We start from the raw sequence: 21,850 nt of genomic DNA on the forward strand, positions 1-21,850 counted from the left end.
TCCCCTCTACTTGACACTCATTAGACCCATTATAGAGTAAAACGCCCCTTTTGGAATGTACCTCACAAGACATCTGCAGCAGCTGGAAAGGCCACAGAAGTACCTCACAAAGAGGATTACTGACCTCAAACAAATGCCCTACACTGACAGTCTCAAAAAACTCCAGCTTTACTCCGTAGCATATCGCCTACTCTGAGGTGATCTCTGCCTAACATATAAAGCCATGTCAAACCCAGAGCTGTTGGACATGCTACACCTAAAGAAATCCCAATCCCTCCAAGCTACATGCTCTAGGGACCTAAACCTTGTCACCACAATAAACAGGACATGCTGGAGGGATAGATTCCTGTCCCAGAGACTTCCTATACTCTGGAACAGGCTACCCATCTATGTCAAGCAAAGTTTTTCATTAGCACTCTTCAAGAAAAATCTTGATGAATGGATGGGAAATAGGAAATACACCCCGGGGATCACTTCTGTGACTCTGCTCGACAGCGGCACAAGAAAATAACTTTCTTGGGTGGCATAAGCCAGGAAACCTTGTTGGCTTGGCTTACATAGTCCCTTGGGCCGATAGCCTAGTACCTACCTATGAGCCTATGAACCTATAGGAAATACTGGATGCCTGAGAGTTATATATTAAGATAGTAAGATATATGTTCAAGGAGATTAGTCCTGGGAAAAGGGTGCTACTTAGTGGTCAATAGGATATATTGCAATTGTGGCTACTCATAGGGGCTAGCAGGTCTAGAAGTAAAAGGAGGGAAAAAACAGGAGAAATATATACAGAGGCTATAAGAGGTGAAGGTATGGTAGTTGGGAGAAGAGATGGCTTTTGGCTGCTGGCTGTCCTGGTTAGGGAGTGTACGTTAAACCTGCAGTTTACTTTCTGTTATTAATTTAAACAAGTCTATTCGTTATGCACAATGTTCTAGTAGACATACTTTCTTGTTTCCTTGAGGGAATGATGCTCAGGGAGAAGTTTGGCTCTATTCTTAGCTCCCTAGTTCTTAGGTAAATATATGCCATGGTGGTGCAGCTGTTAGCATTGTCGCCTCACAGCAAGAGGTTCTCCCATTCGATTATCGGCTGGAGCGCCTTCTGTGTAGAGTCTACATGTCCGCCCCATGGTTGAGTGACGTTAAAGACATGCAGTTAGGTGCGAGCGTGAGTGGGCGTGCCTTCTTTGAAGGTTGGGCATTGGGCTGGCAACTCAGCACTGTAAAAATCCAGTGCCAATCATGAGCGGGCTGGAGTTCCGCTGTGGTGAACCCTAACCGGGAAAAGCCGAAAGTCTTAATAAGGTTCTTGGTCTTCAGATAGGGCAATTTCCCAATTCCTAATACAGGACAGGCAGGTTGGAGAGCTGTGTACATAAAGGAGAACAGAAAACAAATTGGTAAAGAAAACAGATGGTTGGCCACACTTACTCAATTAATAACAGCTAAAAGATAATGGATATATAAACCCATTAGCCAGGTACAAGTAGTTACTTTTCTGAATGTTCTAAATAGCTAATAAAGTTAAGAATGCTAGGCAGATGCAGTTCTCCAATTTAACAGTACTTATTAGGTTCAGATAGACTCAGTATATTCACAGCTATACAGTTCTTAAAAAACACAGCTGTACAGTTCTACAAACACAGCAGATCAAAGACTCTTAGCAGCCATTTGCTTCCAGGTGCCTAAGATGAACAAGGAGGTAGTGCTTTGTATATGTCGCTTTTCAACAGTTTTAATGCACTAAGCCAGTCTAGTTAGTTCAGCATGCAGTTTTAATGCACTAGAGCACTAAAGCAATTTAGTAATTTCAGCACGTGGCTTCACAGGATTACATACGCTCTACAAAGCTGCTATTCTTGATAGAGTTGTACTAATGTTACATAAATGCGGTCTAGATGCAATACTACATTAAAGCATTCTAACTAGTACTGTGTTTAGACCTACAGCATTGGACATGGTTCTTAAACAACTGCTTTAGCTTAAATATAACATAGGCGACATGTGTGGAGACCAGGATACAGAAACGCTAGTCAAAGTTAGTGTTTGCTATGTAAAACAGAACCATAAACAGCGTCGCTAAACAAAGTCAAATAGTGTACAATCAGGTAACAGAGGCGCTACGCTGCCCTGGCATGTTCTGTGTAAAGTCGGATAACAAATTAGGTATCTATGGGCCCCTCACAAGTATTATTGTGTTCATTTAATCAGATTTCATGTGTATGGAACCACGCTACCAAAAACGCTATTCCAATGCAGCGTTAACTGTGTAAAAGGGACCAATATAGCTATTGTAAATTGTATTTTAACAGTATCCAGCATGTCCATCATTTTAAATCGAGTTGCTGGCTACTGAGATTTGTCTGCATACATCAACTGGACATAAGCTGATTTAAGTATATTTTCTGCACTTTTTGTGGTTTTATGATTTGAACTGTGATTCCTCATATCTAGCTCTGTTGAAACTGTCTTGTGTGTGTCTCTGAAGCTCTGCAGTAATTGTTAGACTGCTTTAAAATTCCTTTAAGTGTTAATTAGCTTGGGGGGTTTCTGCTAACATTAAAATCTGTGTTGGTTACATTTCTAGTAATCATTTTAAATCGAGTTGCTGGCTACTGAGATTTGTCTGCATACATCAACTGGACATAAGCTGATTTAAGTATATTTTCTGCACTTTTTGTGGTTTTATAATTTGGACTGTGATTCCTCATATGTAGCTCTGTTGAAACTGTCTTGTGTGTGTCTCTGAAGCTCTGCAGTAGTTGTTAGACTGCTTTAAAATTCCTTTAAGTGTTAATTAGCTTGGGGGTTTCTGCTAACATTAAAATCTGTGTTGGTTACATTTCTAGTAATCATTTTAAATCGAGTTGCTGGCTACTGAGATTTGTCTGCATACATCAACTGGACTTAAGCTGATTTAAGTATATTTTTTGCACTTTTTGTGGTTTTATAATTTGGACTGTGATTCCTCATATCTAGCTCTGTTGAAACTGTCTCCCCCCCTCCCTGTTCTTAGTTGTAGTTTAAATTTGGTGGCTTTTGCAGTGCCCACCCCACCGTAGATTTGATCTAGGACACTTCCCCAGTCCCATCTCTTTACCGCATTCTACCTAATAAACCCTTTTTGCACTTGCTTTTAGTCCTTTTTAATTTAATTACATTTTTTCAAACTGCGTGTGGACTAATATTGCTACATACTCAAGTGTGCCAGCTTGCACTGCATGTGAATTGTTTTTACTACTGTTTTTGCTACTTTTCTGAAAAAAAAAATCTGCTTTTACTGTATTTGTGTTTCTTCCTACTTTATTTTGCTTTTGCGTCATCTTAAAAGTACTCAGTTGTATTTATTACTTCTTGGTGTAACTCATTCTAAGCCTTTTAGTTTAAGCACTTGGGCTTCAGACCAGTTGTTTTACATTAAAAAGGTTTGTGGTCTGCACTGTAGTGGCAGGACAGGTAGCTTACACCCTTCTAAGTTGTAAACTGCTGATTGAGGGCTCAGTGTCAGTTATTCTAAAAGTGTATTAATTCTGGTTTAAGCGCTTGGGCATCAGGCCAGTTATTTTACACTAAAAGGGTTCGTGGTCTGCACTCTTGTGGGAGGAGAGGCTGGACTCTGCCCTTCTGAGCTGGGAATTTCTGGTTAAAGGCTTATAGTGCCTGCATATTTGAACTGCTTCTTACTGAAATTGGTACACCTTGTTTGCTGTGGCATAGACTGGATCCAGGCCTGCTGAATCTAGCTTTGTTTGTATAACTTGAGCACTAATCTAGGCATTCTTCAAAGTATTCAGTTGTATTTATTACTGCTTGGTAGTAACTTGATTAAAGTGTAGCTATCATTCTAAGCCTTTTGGATTAAGCACTTGGGCTTCAGACCAGTTGTTTTACATTAGGAAGGTTTGTGGCCTGCACTGTGGTGGCAGGACAGGTAGCTTACATCCTTCTAAGTTGGGAACTGCTGATTGAGGGCTCAGTGTCTGTTATTCTAAAAGTGTATTAGTTCTGGTTTAAGCACTTGGGCTTCAGGCCAGCTATTTTACATTAAGAAGGTTTGTGGTCTGCACTCTTGTGGGAGGAGAGGCTGGACTCTGCCCTTCTGAGCTGGGAATTTCTGGTTAAAGGCTTATAGTGCCTGCATATTTCAACTGTTTCTTACTGAAATTGGTACACCTTGTTTGCTGTAGCATAGACTAGATCCAGGCCTGCTGAATCTAGCTTTGTTTATATACTTGTTGTTTGTTTGTTATTTCCCTGAAACGCTAATACCACCTAAAACGCGGCTTTTCAGTGCTTCTGTGGATCCCTAGTGATATCTGCATTGCTTACTGTTCTCATTTCCTTGTTTCACTTAAAAGAAAGTTACTGTTTGCCATTTTTGCATTTAAGTTACCTGTAGCACATTGCATTTAAGTTACCTGGCACTTGCTCGCTAAAGCAATTATATAAGTCAGCACTAAAAATTAAAAGCACTACACCCTCACTCCCCACTGGCCCTTGTTTTCAATTATTAAGGAATTCCCAATATTATTCATCAGATGAAGTCTCTACAATGATATGAAAGCGCTAAAATTGTTGGTTAAAATAAAAATAAAAATAAAAATAAAAATGGATTCTTTTTATATTTTCCAATTGGTGTCCTGGATTCGTGGTTCATTTGGATTTATTCACTAGTCTGTTCAGTTCATCTTTGTGATTCATCAAAGATACCCACACCTCCAGGTTGGTGGCAAAGCACGAAGCATCAGAGACTATCCATGTGCAACTAACAGTGGGTAAAACTGCCTTCCAGTTTATAGCCTGCTACAGACCACCCTCCCATACCCATGAACCCCACTCGGCCTTTCTGAGAACACTGGAAAATATGAAGGTCTCTCCAAACACCATTATATTGGGCGACTTCAACTACCCAAACATAGACTGGGAGCATTACTCTAGCTCCAACACCCTAGCCCAAAGGTTCCTAGAATTTATAAACTCAAATGCTATGGAACAACTTGTTACCACTCCCACAAGAGGGGAAAACATACTGGACCTGATCATCACCAACATGGGGGCTCTATGCTCCAGACCAGAAGTGTATCCCTCACTGGTAAGATCAGACCATAAACTAATCTCACTGGATATTCACATCCCGACCCCACCCCTGCCCAGAAAACCACAGTGAAAAACTTCTCTAAAGCAAATTTCACACTCCTCAAAACAGAGGTGGAATCCTTCAAAGCCCCGGCCTGTGGAAAATCTGCCCAGACCACAGAATCCTTTATAAACGCATTCTATGAACACCTTCAGGAATGCATGGATCATCGATCCCAAATAAAACCAAGACCCAATCCTCCAAAGGCAGACGTCCTGTCTGGTGGACCCCAGCCATAAACAAACTATACAATAGAAGGAGGAAGCTACTAAATGATAGAGCAAAATCCCAAAAGGGAAGGCATCACTGATCAGTATTAGCAAAAAACTACGGGCACTCATAAAATCGTCTAAGGCCAGCTTCGAGAGAAAAATTGCACAGGACACTAAGGATAATCACAAGGCTTTCTTTAGTTATGTTAGGAACCTGGGTGGTAATTCCCAGATATGCTCAGAATTAGTCCAAAATGACAAAAAATACACTGAACCCACAGACATTGCCAACATCCTAGCTGACAGGTTCAGCGCAAACTTCTCCACCCCCTCCCCACCAAAAGGGCAAATATCTATCCCAGTAGAGTGCTGCCCCCCTGACATCTCAGATGCTCAGTAAGAGCCGCCCTCTCCAAAGCAAAAAACACAGCATCAATGGGACCAGGCGGTGTCCCGGGCTGCGTCCTACATGAACTCCAAGAAGAGCTAAACCCAAACATAAAACTACTGTTCAATCTCAGCCTTACTACAGGATATGTGCCCAAAGAGTGGCGAACAGCAACAGTGGTCCCTCTCCATAAAGGTGGTGCCTCAACGGATCCTGGAAACTATCGCCCCATAAGCCTGACTAGCTTGGTTCATGGACCTCATATATAAAGATATTGGGGACCTACAGACACTGGATCCTACCCAGTTCGGCTTTGTTAAGGGCAGATCCTGCCTCTTAAACCTGGTTGATTTCTTGAAACAGTCACCAAGGCCATTGACGAGGGGAAGGTGGTCCACACAGCCTACCTGGACCTTGCAAAAGCCTTCGATACAATACTCCACTCGGGCATTATAGATAAGCTCACCGGCTTAAATATAAACCCCTATGTCACTAGATGGATTGCAAACTGGCTCAAGGACAGAACCCACATGGTTAGAATTGCTGGAGCCATGTCAGACTCCAAACCAGTTACAAGTGGTGTCCCACAAGGCTCAGTCCTGGGACCTCTCTTGTTCGGTATATATTTCTTGGAAGTACAGGCCAACATGGAAGGACTGTGGCTGACCAAGTTCGCAGATGACTGCAAACTGGGCGCCATAATCAACTCTCCAGCCGACACAAGCATCCTCCAAAAGGGCCTCATAGAAACAGACAACTGGTGCCAGAGCCATGGCCTCAAGCTAAATGCCAAAAAGTGTATAGTCATCCCCTTTGGCAAAAACAAAGTGCCCACAAATTACAACATAGGTGGTAATCCATTAAGTACAGAAGAAGTAATTAGGGACCTGGGGACCCAAGTTGATAGCAATCTCTCATTTGACAACCATGTGGCCAAAGTGGTTAGAAAAACATTTTATATAGCCCACCTAATCATGAAGGGATTCACATCTAGATCAGGGGAGGTCATCGTGCCTCTTTACTCATCCCTCATCAGGCCCATAATTGAGTACAATGCCCCTTTTGGGATGTACCTTACCAGACACCTGCAGCAACTGGAAAGACCCCAAAAGTACCTCACCAAGAGGATCAAAGGGCTCAAACAGATGCTATATGCTGCCCAGTTAAAGAAACTCCAGCTCTACTCCCATCGAGCTACACGCTCGAGAGACTTGAACCTCAGCACTTTAATAAATAGGACATGCTGGAGGGACAGATTCATAACCCAGAGGCTCCCTTCACTCTGGAATAAAATCCCAGTCCAGGTTAGGCAGAGTCCCTCATTGACTCTCTTCAAGAGGAATCTTGATGAGTGGATGGGAGATCGTAGGTTTACCCCGGGTATCACTTCTGTGTCACTGTTAGACAGAGGCACAGTATACTAACCTTGAAAAAGGGCATAGGAAAATAAATTTAAAATGGGTGGCGAAAGCCAAACACATTCTGGCTAGGCTTATAAATGCCCTAGGGCAGATAGCCTAGTATGAACCTATGAACCTATGAACCTATACTAATCAATAGATCGATCCAAGAATCTTTAGTCCCTGATATCTGGAAAACATTCTGTACCATACCTCTACATAAAGGAAGAAACTCTGCTGACCCTTCCAACTTCAGGCCCATAGCCATTCTGTTCCCACTTTCTAAAATCCTCACAAAATACACACACACACACACACACACACACACACACACACACACACACACACACACACACACACACACACACACCTTCTCAACTATCTTACTCAAGAAACCCTTCTGACAACAACCCAAGACGGGTTTCGACCCAACCATAGTACTGCTATTGCCCTTGTATCTTTCACACATACTGTACCTGAAGCAAGAAAAACAACAAACATGTCTCTTGTCTCTTATTAGACCTCTTAAAAACCTTTGACACGGTCTCCCACTGTAAGCTTCTAACAAAATTAGCCGACCTCAGTCTCTCCACTCCCACTCTTGAATGGTTCACCAGCTACCTTACCAACATGGTGTAGTCTGTAAGATGGCAAACCTCCTTCTCCCCTTTCCTACCTATTCAAACAGGTGTCACCCATGGCGCCATTCTTGGACCACTACTATTCAACATATAGTTCATACATCTTCATACAACATTCCTACATCTTGTTGTCACTCCTCTCTTATTCAATATGTAGACAACTCTACAATTATCCCGTCCTCTTCTGATAATCTCTCTCAACTTCACACACTTACACAAAACTCATTCCTTTCACTTGAAAAATGGCTTACAGAAAACCAACTCATATTAAATCCCCAAAAAACAAACTTCTTTTCCTTCCAAAATCTCTTTCTCATCACAAGTCTACCTTTACCATCTCATCACTTAATAACACAACATAAAGCTCCTTGGTACTATAATGGATGATCAATTAAAAGTTGACCTTTACATTTGTCACTCTCCTACTTTGGACACAATAGAAGAGTCTTCGTGGGTTCTGTTCAAAAAGCTTTATTATATACAAACACATCACTGTAGAAGTTTACTGGGTTTAACTTAAGTAACTTATATACAAACTAACTACTGCAATCATACGTGCTCACTGTCTTAAAATAGTACTGAGAAAAGCACGTGCCTGGTATTTATATGCGCACGTTCAGTCCCTGACATGCTTCTTAAGTACACTCTGATCTACATCCTCCCTCTATGAGAAATAGATCATGCAACTTTATGAATCTATTTGGCATGCAGATAATACAAGTAGTTCTATGTTATGTAATTATACAAGACTAGGTAGATATATATATATATATATATATATATATATATATATATGTATATATGGGTCTACCTAACTTGGTCGACAGTTCATATGATCGACACTCAGTTGGTCGACAGTTCATTTGGTCGACAAGCAGATTTGCCCCCTTCCCCAATGTTGTGCAACCCTGGAGTTGATATATATAGTTAGGGGTGGTGTGGGGGGCACAGCCCCCCACATCGGGGGGTGTGGGGTGCGAAGCCCCCCACCTAAAATGCTTGTCGATCAAATGAACTGTCGACCAAATAAACTTTCGACCATATGAACTGTCGACCAAGTCAGGTAGATCTGTGTATATATATATATATATATATATATATATATATATATATATATATATATATATATATATATATATATATAGATATATATATATATGTGTGTGTGTGTGTGTGTGTATACAGTTAAGCCCATGTTGCTGCATATTTCACATTGGGCCTGGATATTCAACCATATTGTGTGACATAAAACTGGGAATCAGGTTTAGCAATTGGAGCTGTCGCTACAGAATGTTCAACCTTGGAAGTATTTGGAACATCTTCAGGTATGGAAGTAGAGGTTGAAACACACGCTGGGATGGGAACAACATCTGGTTCACACTGAGATCTAGAGTCTGTATCACAGGAACAATGCTGAGATGATTCTGGTACAGGAAGAAGATGCCTGTGATTTCTCCTGTACTCCGCACTCCCAGATTCTGCAAGGTAGGATCTCAGCTCGGCACATATGCCTGCAACTTGACCAATCCTGTCGAAATCTTTTGCCATTTGTATTCTCACTGTCTCTCCTTCCCTCAATGGACTAAGAAATCTGCTCGATTTATCATAACTGGACTTCTGGATAGAATGCTTCTTGTATAATTGAGCCTTGATGGTTTTGTTGTTCTTAGCTTTAGGCCTCAATAAACTCGAACTAATAGGTAACATCATTCTGGTTTGTCTGGGTAGACGTCTTTGAGCAGGTGAGCCAAGTATATCATCATGGGGTATGTTTCTGAGATTAAGTAAATTCAAAAAGACATTGGTATTGTGACGCTTTGACCTTTCAAGTAATTGCTTTACACTCTGCACTGCATGTTCAACTAGCCCATTTGACTGTGGATATTCAGGACTGCTAGTAACATGTACCAAGTCCCATTCTCTTGTAAATTTCTGAATCAACTGATGAGTAAATTGAGTACCATTGTTAGAAATAACTTTGTGCGGACTACCATGGACTGAGAAATGATGTTTCAACTTAGTAATTACAGTAGTGGATGTTAGATTAGGTAGTAAGTCAGTCTCAGACCAATTTGAATAAGAGTCTACCACAACTAAGTAGTGTTGATTGTCCCACTCAAAGATATCAGTGGCTACTGTTGACCAAGGTAGTTCAGGAACTTGACTTAGTTGAAGTGGTTCACTTTGCAAATGCAGTCTAGTACAATTGCATACTGAACAAGAAGAAAGTACTTTATCAATGTCTTTCAGTAATGAAGGCCAAAATACTAGTTCTCTTGCTTTTCTCTTAGTGGATGCGGAACCTGGCTGACCACAATGCAAAATCTGGATATATTCTTGTTGTAAGAAAGCAACAACAACAATTTTAGGACCTTTAAAAATAATGCCATTTTTCATCAACATTTCATCTCTGTAAGGAAAATAGGTTTGCACTTCAGGTGGTACACTAGATTGCTTTGATGGCCTTCCAACATTATTGTAGTGAGTGATCTTTTGCAAAATTGGATCAGTCTTTGTGTGATCTCTCAACTCATCAAGCCTAGTGGTAGAAAAATTATGCACTGCCATCACATCAAAGTCAAAACTCTCTGCTTCAAGCTGTTCTGTCATATTTCTGGGCGATCTGGATAGGCATCAGCCAGATGGAGTAGTTTGCCTTTTGTATAGACAATTTTGAAGTTGTACTTTTGCAATTTGAGCATCATTCTTTGTAATCTCTCTGGAGATGAATGCATAGGCTTCTTTAGAATAGTAATAAGGTTGGTGGTCAGTTTCAGTCTGACTAGCTCGACTATAAATATAATCATGAAACTTGGAACATGCAAATACTATTGCCAAAAGTTCTTTCTCAATTTGAGCATACTGCATTTCAGTTTGGGTAAGTGTTCTAGATGCATAGGCTACTGGTCTGCCCTCTTAAAGTATAACTGTGCCAAGCCCAAATTTTGAAGCATCACAGGAAAGAGTGATTAGTTTATTCACATCATAGTATCTTAATGTAGATGGGGTGGCAATTTTCTGCTTAAGGTCTTCAAATGCCTTTTGGTGTTGTTCTAACTGTGACCATGCAACATTTTTACGTATCAGATCTCTTAAAGGTGTTGTCAACTGTCTGGTATAAACTTGCCTAAATAGTTGACCATGCCTAGAAAATGCTGTAGAGCTTGAATATTATCTGGTGCTGACATCTCAAGAATAGCTGCTTGCTTGTTCTGGTCTGGTCTGAAGCCAGTACTGGTAAATAAATGACCTACATGTGTAACTTTTGGTAGTCTGAATTTGCACTTCAGAGGATTGAGCTTCAAGTTTACTTCACTTGCTCTGTCTAGAACTGTCTTTAGGTTTCTGTCATACTCTGCTTCACCACTGCCTGCAACCAATAAATCATCTACTATTATGACACAAGAATAACCCCAAATAAATTTGCTCCATTGCACACTGGAAGACTTCACTTACAGAATTTATTCAAAATGGCATCCTCAGGAATCTGCATCTGCCAAACGGGGGAAACAAAAGTGGTTAGTAATGAGAATTTGTGATCAAGCATCACTTGCCAAAATGAACTTTTTCTATCCAAGACAGAGAAAACAGTGGAATTCAGTACTAGAGCTGCAACCTCTTCAACTGTATGCATTGGATGATGCGGTCTCTTCAATGCTTTGTTCAAATCTCTTGGGTTAGTACATATTCTGATTTCATCTGAGCCTTTTTTGTGAGCTGCTACAACAGACGACACTCATTCAGTTGGTTCTGTAACTGGACAAATTACACTTTGCTGTACCATTTTATCCAGCTGAGCCTTAACTTTATCCTGCATAGCTATTGGAACTATCCTTGCTGGTCTGACTACTGGAGTGACCTCTGGGTCTAACTTCATGGAATACATAACTGGAAGTTGGCCCAACTTGTCATCGAAAACATCAGCATGCTCTGAGAAAATGGCTTCAGAAAAATTGGAACTAGGATATGCACTTATGTGATGAACTTCTTTGGTAGAAGAAAGTAGATTCATTCTCAAACTGTCTTTGAGACGCATTAAGGACAGTACTGGTCTTCGGACTACATAGAATAACACCCTGTAACAGTTCTTGGCCAAATAGCATGAAAGCATCATTGAGCCTTCGGTTTGAATTTCTTCACCTCCATAAGCAACAAATTTCGCACTACTGGCTACATTGAGTTGCTCATTAGTTCTCACTTTAGCAAATGTGTCTGCTGATATAACATTACACTTTGAACCAGTGTCTACTTTAAACTCTGTGGATCTACCATAGATCTGGACTGTACAAAACACTTCGGTCTTTGCCAATAAAGTCACTGCATCAGCTCTCTCACCAGTTACTGATAGACCATCTACACAGAAAGCAGAATTGCAGTCTACATGATCAACATACTTTTTCATGTGACCTTTCTTTACAACTGTGGGGGTTTACTTGATTTGCAAAACTTTTGAAAATGGTTCCATTTTTTTACACTTGTGACATTGCTGACCAAATAATGTCTTTTAGACTCATGACTGGCATCAGAATTGAAACAGTTAACAATAAAACTAGACTTGGGTTTTGCTGATTCATGTTTGTACTCTGATCTCTCATGTAAAACAAATGCTTCTCTAATATAATATTTGTCTGGGGGTTGCACATTTCTCAAAACGTGCACTTCAAACACTCGGGGTCTTCCCTTGTTTCAGCCTGTACAACAATTTACTGATTTTCACCTTCTCCCTCATATACTGCTGGTGCATAGATCTTTATCTGAGTAAGCTGCTTGTATAAAAATATAGTACTCTTGCTCAAATATTCTCCAATTCTATGCAATATTCTGATCAAATACAAGTGGAAAGGGCTTTTGAAGTCTGTCTGCCATATTAACACATACCAATGAAGGGTTTTGCAAATAAGCACAAACACATACACGTGTCAGAAATTTATGCCAGTATTTGTAACTTTGCCTAATAGCACAATAAGCCTCTGTGTAACTGAACTTTACGAAATAAGTCCCTTGGGTACTGTAATACTCTTAAAATTACTGTAATTTTCAGTGTAAGAAATATATCAAATAACTGCACAATGCGAATGAACTGGGCAAGAGAAGCTCAGAGTCAATAATATTTTGAACTAATTCCACTTTGCGAATAAACTATACACAGATCACTGAAATTTCCCCAAAATGGCAGTACCTTGCTAGGCAGTTCTTTACAGTGTAAGAAACACTCTGTAATGGCGGCACTTTATGAATAGACACACCCAGCACTAGAAACTTTTTGAAATTGCTATACTTTGAATGTACGTTACGAAATAGTTGCACCTTGCACACAGATAAACTCTTCAGAATACATACACAATAATAAGCACACACTGTAAGCACTTTTACACACTTTGAGACACTTTGAATAACCCTAGTTATGCCCTTGATAAGATACAACGTTGTAGTTATGCCAAAACACAGCACTTTGCCAAAAAACATGGTCGCCTTGCTTTATTTATGCTTAACGTGCCCTTTTTGCCCTTATTATATTTGTTTTGCTTGTTTAATCTCTTTTCATGCCCAATGTACGTTTCTTGTGCTCATTTTACTCTAAACATGCCCATTTTGCCTTAAACATAATTGTTTTCCTTTTTGATAATCGCTTTGTCAAATATCTTAAGTTTAAACATTTCCCTTAGCTAATAAACCTTTCATGCTTCCCACTTGTTTAATAATGTGGTTTTTGCCATTGTAATGTTCTGTTTTATCTTTTCTTTATAAAATAAGCAGTTCATGTGAATTTTCATTACCTTTGATTCTTTTTTGGTCCTTTTTCTTGCTCGTTTTTCTTAGTTTAACTTCACCATCATCTCTGCACCTCATGGATCTGAATATCATTCTCTGGAATCCCAGTTCTGACACCATGTTGCTCTCCTTCTTTGGACACAATAGAAGAGTTTTCATGGGTTCTGTTCAAGCAGCTTTACTATATACAAACACACTACGATAGACGTTTACTGACTTTAACTTAGGTAACTTATGTACAAACTAACTACTGCAATCATACATGTTTACTCTCTGGCTGCACTCTCCAAATGGCACTGGGAATAGCACATGCCAGCTATTTATATGTGCACATTCAGTCCTAGATATACTTCTTAAAAACACAGCATATACACACTGATCTACAAAATCTATCAGTGTATCAAAAAGAAACACACCAAAAATGGGTCCGCTTTACAGGAACAGAAAATTCCTCATGCCTTCTACCCACCCTACTTTACACCTCTCCTATCCTAACAAACTTGCAATCCACTTTAATCTCCAAGCTTGAATAAACTTATAACAAAATTGCAAGATTTACCATGAATCAACCCTAGACTTCTCACCACAACTATAGTGGCTAGAATTCCCTCAACAACTCCTTCTATCACAACTTCACATAATGCACTCCATCCTCAACAAGCCCTCTACCTGCCCCACCCTCTAGTATCCTACTATACCCTAAATCATTCACTCCATAGTTCTGACCAACATCTCCTGGATATATGTAAATCCAATAAACCCACTGGCAAAATGGTCTATAAATACTTGGTATCTCAACCTTGAAAAAAACTCCCTCTTAGTGTAAGAAGTATTACTCACAGAAATATCTTCAAAAAAGAACTAAAAGACACCCTCTCAAACTCATGGATCTGCTCCTGCCAGGACCCTACATAACCCCCTCCCCGACCCTCTATATAAAGTTTTTACAACTCTAGCTCCCTAGATTATTCCACTATTCCATTTTTCTGCCTCACTCAACTAAATGATGTGTCATCATATGTTTTAATTTATGCTTCAATGTATGTTTCAATCTATGCACCAACCTATGGGTCATTTTATGTTTCTATGTCTGTTTTAAAGTTATGTATCAACTTATCAACTTATGTCTCAATTTATGTTTCAAGCTATATATTTTTTAAATTGTTTCCATCATAATGTTTGTAATGTACTGGAACTTTTTTCCTCGGTTCTCCACTGAAAATTGGCTCAGGTTCAGTTGGACCAACCCAGTTAGCAAATGTCAAATTAATAAATAAATAAAAGAAGTTAGTTTAGTTGATATATTTAGAAGATTGAGTACATCAGTTTAGTTTGGATACTTAGGTGGTTGAGTACAGAAGTTAGTTTACATTTTTAGCAGTTCAGATATACAGAAGTTTAGTTTAGATACTCAGAAGATTAAGTACAGATATTTAGAAGTCAGTAAAAGTCCAGGAACTACAGAAAAAACTGCAGTTTGTTTTACTTTTTTCATTACAGAAGAAAGAAACAAATTTGAGTTTAGAGAGTTACAACATACAGTATAATTGTCTGTTTTTTTTCAAACACCTTTATTGAATTATCACTTGTGACATAGGCAAATTTATATTCATATAAAAGTAATCAAACTATATTAACATAAACAGTATACTTAATTATATTGCTAAATACCATATAACTTAAGAAATATAAATTATTCAGTTCCTTATTTTTTAAAACAAGGCTTGTTTGGATTTTGTTAAATTACTACATTTATCTTTTCTGTATGTTGCTATTGCATAATAACCTACTTTTACTAGACATAGAGTGTACACAGACTTGTATTCTGTAAAGACCCAAGTAGATTTGGCACATAACAGAAAAGCTTAGATATTTGGCACTTTTTCAGTGCAACTTCAGGTAATTAAAAGATAAATACATTTATGTAATTTCTTACAGTGGTGCTCCACAGTGGCTGGAAGACAGTATTACTATATGAGAGTCCCAAAACACCATAACAGCCCTACAAATCTACAACTGCTCATCAGCAGACAAACCATGTGTATTTTATAAAGCAGCAGTATTCCTTAAAAACATTACTTCAGTAACAAATCTATGGTAAAGTATTAAACAATTTTAAAATCTTAAAAAAAAAAAACACTAAAAACTACCAGTGTATAAAACATTATCCAGTAAACAGCACTGTATCAATCCTTACAAGAGGGAGTTTGAAAAAACTGCAACATGACTGGCCATCTTCTCAACATCTCTTCAACTTTCCTTATGTAAACATTCATTTTTATTACAATGCATTTTCTAGCTAAACCAAAATGTAAGTCTCAAAAAATGTAAAGACTTCTACAGTAAACTCATCAGTAAATGTACATTTTATAGCTATGTTAGACAGTAAATATAAAAACAGTTTAAATACTTCTATGGTAAAAACACCAGCAAATGTGTGATTTAAAGTTAAAATATGGGTAAAACAGTCTAAAAATATGTTCCAAAATGTTCATTTAAATTTAAATGTTATCAACTCATAAATTTTAAACCTTTTTAAATGAAAAGAGTTAAAACAGAATAACAAACTGTAATAAATAAGGTAACAAAAAAACTTCCTCATTATCTGCAGTATATAAAACCAAAACAACTGTATTTTCAGCTTCTAATATCAGTATGGTTTCAGATTTAAATAATTTGCAAACTGTAACAAATTCTAGTTTACAGTGTTCAAAAATCAGTTTAAATGCTACAGCATACATAATTCAAAATGCAAAGTTAATTCTCAAAATTACAAATACAAATCAGCCTGATGTAAACACAACCAGTGTATATAACACACACATTTCAAAAGAAAACAGAAATCAGACTTTTTTAGTGTCTGAAGTTAACATTAACAGTATAATTTCAGATGCAAATAACCAAAATGTGATAAATTCTAGTTTGTTGGTTTCAAAAGCCAGTGCAAATATTGCACTACGGGTGGATCAGTGTACAGAGACTCATAGTAGTCATGCAGAAACAGATCAATCTGATACAATAAACACGAGTGTAAATAATATACAGACTTCAGGGCAAAGTAAACAAGAAATGCATACCATAGCTCAAGTCAGTGTTGTTATTAGTTCTATACAAAAGGATTTTCAGAATATTTTTAAAGAGTGTGGCAGTCCAGCACAAAGCCAGCTGATTTATCTAACATTAAAACAGAGAGGAATGACAGACCATATATTTCACTGCTTACAGAAAAAGAGTTATGGAATAATGCACTGATTAATACAGATGCATCCATTTCCATTATAAACAGATCTCTACCAGAGGGCAGAAGTACAGTTATAATGTTGTCAGGATTTGAAGGGTCAAAGGTTACAGCAGTGAGCAGTTCTCAGTGTGACAGTACCATACTAGGTATGGACATATTATCAGAGTTAAATGTTGTTTTAGATTTCAGTAACAAGATTTTATGGAGAAATAAAATTGCTATAGAATGTATACTCATTCAAACATAAGAATTTGCAAGAAATTATGTACAGCAGATTGTACAGATGATGCACGGATTTAAAAAAATCTGTTACTGCAGGAACATGCAGATTCATGGGCTAAAGACAAAATAAACCCTAGTTCAGTTAGCATAGCTGAAGTGCAGGCAGAAAAATTACCACATTTTCACAAATATTATTTTATTCTCAGGGAAGCAATGATAGGCTGGATAAGAAAAGGTTGTATAGCAAAAAAAAAAAAAAATCAAGCCCATCTAATTGCTTTTTTTGGCCAGTAAGTGAAAAAAAGATGACAGTTACAGAATAGTACTACATTTAAAATTAATAAATATGTACACCATTCTGGTAGCACATGTTGTATATGATATACCGGAAATGACAGTCAAGTTAAATAACTGGTTTATAGTTACAGATCTAGCAGATTAAAAATTTTTGCTACTGTTTTGTTTCAGCAGACATTGTTAAGACCACTGAATTATGGTAATAAAGTACTGCAATGCATAAATAATATCTTGATATAGACAAAGACAGAAGAAGAGCATTTACAGATATTAATTATATTTTCTAATTTTACAGTGTGTAAAATTTAAAGTTAATGTTACATTTTTTAAAAGTGACAGTACAATCAAAAGTTTGGATCCCATTCAAGAAAAGAGAGCAGAATAAATGTTACATGTCAGTGCAGCCACAGGTTTAAATTTAATGTAAGGAAAGATTGAAATGTAATTTACTAAATGAGTAAACTTCACATACATGCTAAAGACAGACAAATAAATCTACAGAATCAATTCAATTCTAGCACTAAATGTGTATATATAAAGGGTTCAAGATTTGATATATTTCATCCAGGAAATGCAGTTTACCACAATACACCAGAAGCATGGACTTACATAATTGAGTTATCAGATTACAAGCCAGCTCGGCAAGCTGAATTAAAGACAGTACTGTATGCTATGATTCCCACGGTGGTGGTGCTGCGGTAGCATTGTCGACTCACAGTAAGATGCTGTCCGGTTCGATTCTCAGCTAGAGTGTCTTCTGCGTGGAGACATGCGCGAATGGGCGTACCTTTGTTGAAGGTTGTGCATCAGGCCTGGCAAGCAGGTACGTAAAAATCAACTGCCAATCATTAGCAGACCGGAGTTCCGCTGTGGCGACCCCTAACCGGGAAAAGCCGAAAGACACAAACAAACAAACTGTATGCTATATGACAGTATGGTAAAAATAAGTTAAATATTATTAGTGACAGTTTTAGCTCTTACTATTTATCTGGAGATTTGGGACATGAGAAATATTGTAGACAGTGACGATAAACCCCTGTGGCATTCAGAAGTACTGAAAGAGTTAAATTACATCAGCTGAAAGAACAGATACATTTATGGTAAGGCAGTGGGTGGAGAATTGCACATATAAGAACTTCTTTTGTACAAATTATAGTCTGAGGATCATAGAGTAAAAATAAAAAAAAATCAGCAGTAAAGTTTAATTTTATAAACGTACAGAAATGCTAAAGAATTAGCATAGTGTCAAATTATTACTTTAGGTTTGTTAGAGCTTATGGGGAGAAAAATGCCACTGAGTTTTCTGTTTGATTCAATAGTGAAGTTATAGCCTTTCTAGTATAGTACACCATCAGTTTGGTTACAGACCTTCAGAAATCTATTTATTAGTAACATAGGTTAATTTCAGGCAGGAAAGATGTATATAAAGTCAGGGCAATGCTATCAGTTTATAATTGTTAAAGCTACAAATGTTATTTTAAGAACCTGATACTGCTTTTTTGTGCCTTGCAGATACTGCTACAGAAAGACACACTGCCAAATCAAGCTAATTCTGAATAATTTCCAGTTTGGTATTCCAGAATGCACATTTTTCAATACAGTCAGAAAGAGTGATTAAATCTGCCACCCAGACTTGCACTGGAGATGGGTTGGGGGAAAATTGAAAGGTGCCTAATTGTATGAGGGACTCAGCCAGGGACAGACAGACACTAGTGTGGCTCTTCCAAAACCTCAGCAGTGACCTGGGATAGTTTAGCGTAAGGCTTATTCTACTGCACCTTTTAAAATTGTCTATTTTGCAAATTATGGGTAGGCCCATTCACATATAAAGATCATCAAAAAAGACAGAAATAAAGACTTTAAGAGTATGTAAATTGTTTGTTTTTTTCAGTGTTTCTTTAAATATTATGTAGTTATCTGCTGCTGCATAGATTATTGAGAATACAAACAGTACACTAATAAATGTATTTACATTTGTTTCAGTTATCCAAAAAAGTATTCTTTAAAATTAGGATGTGTACATATGCAGATTAGTTTAGAGTTAAAGCAGTTATAGTATGGATACAGATGCAGAAGTGTATTCAAGCAAATCAGTGATGTCACAAGATAAAGCATTTAAAGCCGAATTTCAATTTCAAGTTATGTTTTCAGATGATTGCATAATAGTAACAGATTTCAGGTTACAATTTTATCTGTGTTCAGATGTTGCTGGAAAAAAAAGTATTCCTTTAGTGTTAGTTTAGTTAGTTTCCAGACTATACACAACTATTTCAAATATTCAGTATAAATTAATATCACTTTAGCATCAGTTTCAGTCAAATTTCAGAATATCTCATTCATACTCAGTTGTTTTAAATGTTCAGTATGATACTTTTCTGACAGCATTACTACACAGTTTCTACAACATGCATAACTAGAATACACATGTAATCAGAATTTGCAGGATTACATCACAGCTCACATTATTCAGTCATTAGCTGTAAGGATAAAGTGACAAAATTATTTGTAGAAGGTTTATCAAGATAAGTTATATAATTACCTAAAATAATTAGTAGTAGTTATTTAATATACTCAAGGCATGGCAAGTCAGACATTATTTGTTACAGTATACAGTACATATTACATAATGATTATTCTACATTTGACGGAAAGTTAAAAAGACACTGACACGGCATGGCTTAGTTGTAAACCACTTTGTCTATGGTGTGTAGGGTCCTGGGTTTGAGCCTTGCAGAGTCTGTTTATACAAAATGAACTGGCACCTCTCCTAAGTGTCATGTTTAATCATAGCCTCACTTCAGGCTTCATGCCCACTGAGTGGTGCACAACTACAGTTATCCCACTCCACAAGGGGGATCCACCTTGAATCCCAGGAACTACCGTCCCATCAGTCTGATGAGCCTGATCTGCAAGGGCATGGAATGCATTATCATGGAACTTATAAACAAAGACATTGACAAACTTCAAACACTGGACCCCACCCAGTTTGGGTTTGAGAAGGGCTGATTTTGTCTCCTGAACCTGATTGACTTCTTTGAATCAGTCTCCAGAGCTGTGGATGCAGGAAAGGTGGTCCACACAGCCTATCTGGACCTCGCCAAGGCCTTTGACACCATCCCCCACTCTGGAATCATAGATAAACTTACTAATCTGTGCATAAATCCCTACGTCACTCGATAGGCTGCCAACTGGCTTACTGACAGAACCCAGACTGTAAAAGTAGCAGACTCCAAATCCAGCTCCAGACAAGTGACAAGTGGAGTACCTCAGGGTTCAGTCCTAGGACCACTCTTGTTTGGCATCTACTTCTCTGAAGTACAGGCCAACACTAAGGGACTCTGGTTAACAAAGTTTGCAGATGACTGCAAACTGGGAGCCATTATTGAATCCCCAAATTATGTGGATATTCTACAAAAGGACCTTACAGAAACAGATGCTTGGTGCCAGAGCCATGGGCGCAAGCTTAATGCCAAGAAATGTATAGTTATCCCCTTTGGGAAAAGCCATGTACCCATGAATTACCACATAGGTGGCAGTACACTAAACACCGAAAGTGTGATGATAGACTTAGGGACATGGATGCACAGTGGTCTCACCTTCGATAACCACATCCCCACAATAGTCAGGAAATCTTACTATGTGGCACACCTCATCACTAAGGGCTTTTCATCCAGAAAAAAGGAGGTCATTGTCCCACTGTACTCATCCCTCATTAGACCCATTATAGAGTACAATGCCCCATTTGGTATGTACCTCACAAGACATCTGCAACAGCTGGAAAGGCCACAGAAATACCTCACTAAAAGAATCACAGGCCTAAAGCAGATGCCCTATGCTGACCGTCTAAAAAAACTCCAGCTATACTCTGTGGCATATCGTCTACTCAGAGGCGATCTCTGCTTAACATACAAGGACATGTCAAACCCTGAGCTGTTGGACATGCTCCACTTAAAGAAATCCCAATCCCTCAGAGCCACACGCTCCAGGGATCTAAAAATTGTCATCACAATGAACAAAACATGCTGGAAGGAAAGGTTCCTGACCCAGAGACTCCCCATACTCTGGAATTGACTGCCCATACATGTCAAGCAGAGCGCCTCCTTGGCCCTCTTCAAAAGGAACCTTGATGATTGGATGGGAGATAGGAAATTCACCCCGGGGATAACGTCAGTCGCCTTGCTAGACAGGGGTCCAGGGAAGTAAATACTGTAGGAAGAAATATCCAGGGAATTGTTATGGCTAGGCTTGTATAGGCCCTAGGGCTGATAACCTAGTACCAGCCTATGAACCTATGACAGAGTATGCAAAGGTACAGATCTGAAATGCAAAAAACATTGGTTTTAGTAAATGTGCTTCTACTATGATAGCACATAGATATTTTCAGAATGTCTAAGACACTGATTTAAAATGGAGACTTATATTGCAGCAGGTGGAGATTTAAAATGTAAATGTACAGGATTATTAGTTAACAGTTTAAAATATCTGGCTAAACATTTATAGAAACAAGTAAATGACTTCTGTAACAGTACTCAGCCTATCTC

This window comes from Protopterus annectens, chromosome 5.part0 (assembly GCF_019279795.1).
Source record: "Protopterus annectens isolate FY-2018-M chromosome 5.part0, PAN1.0, whole genome shotgun sequence".
NCBI lineage: Eukaryota > Metazoa > Chordata > Ceratodontiformes > Protopteridae > Protopterus > Protopterus annectens.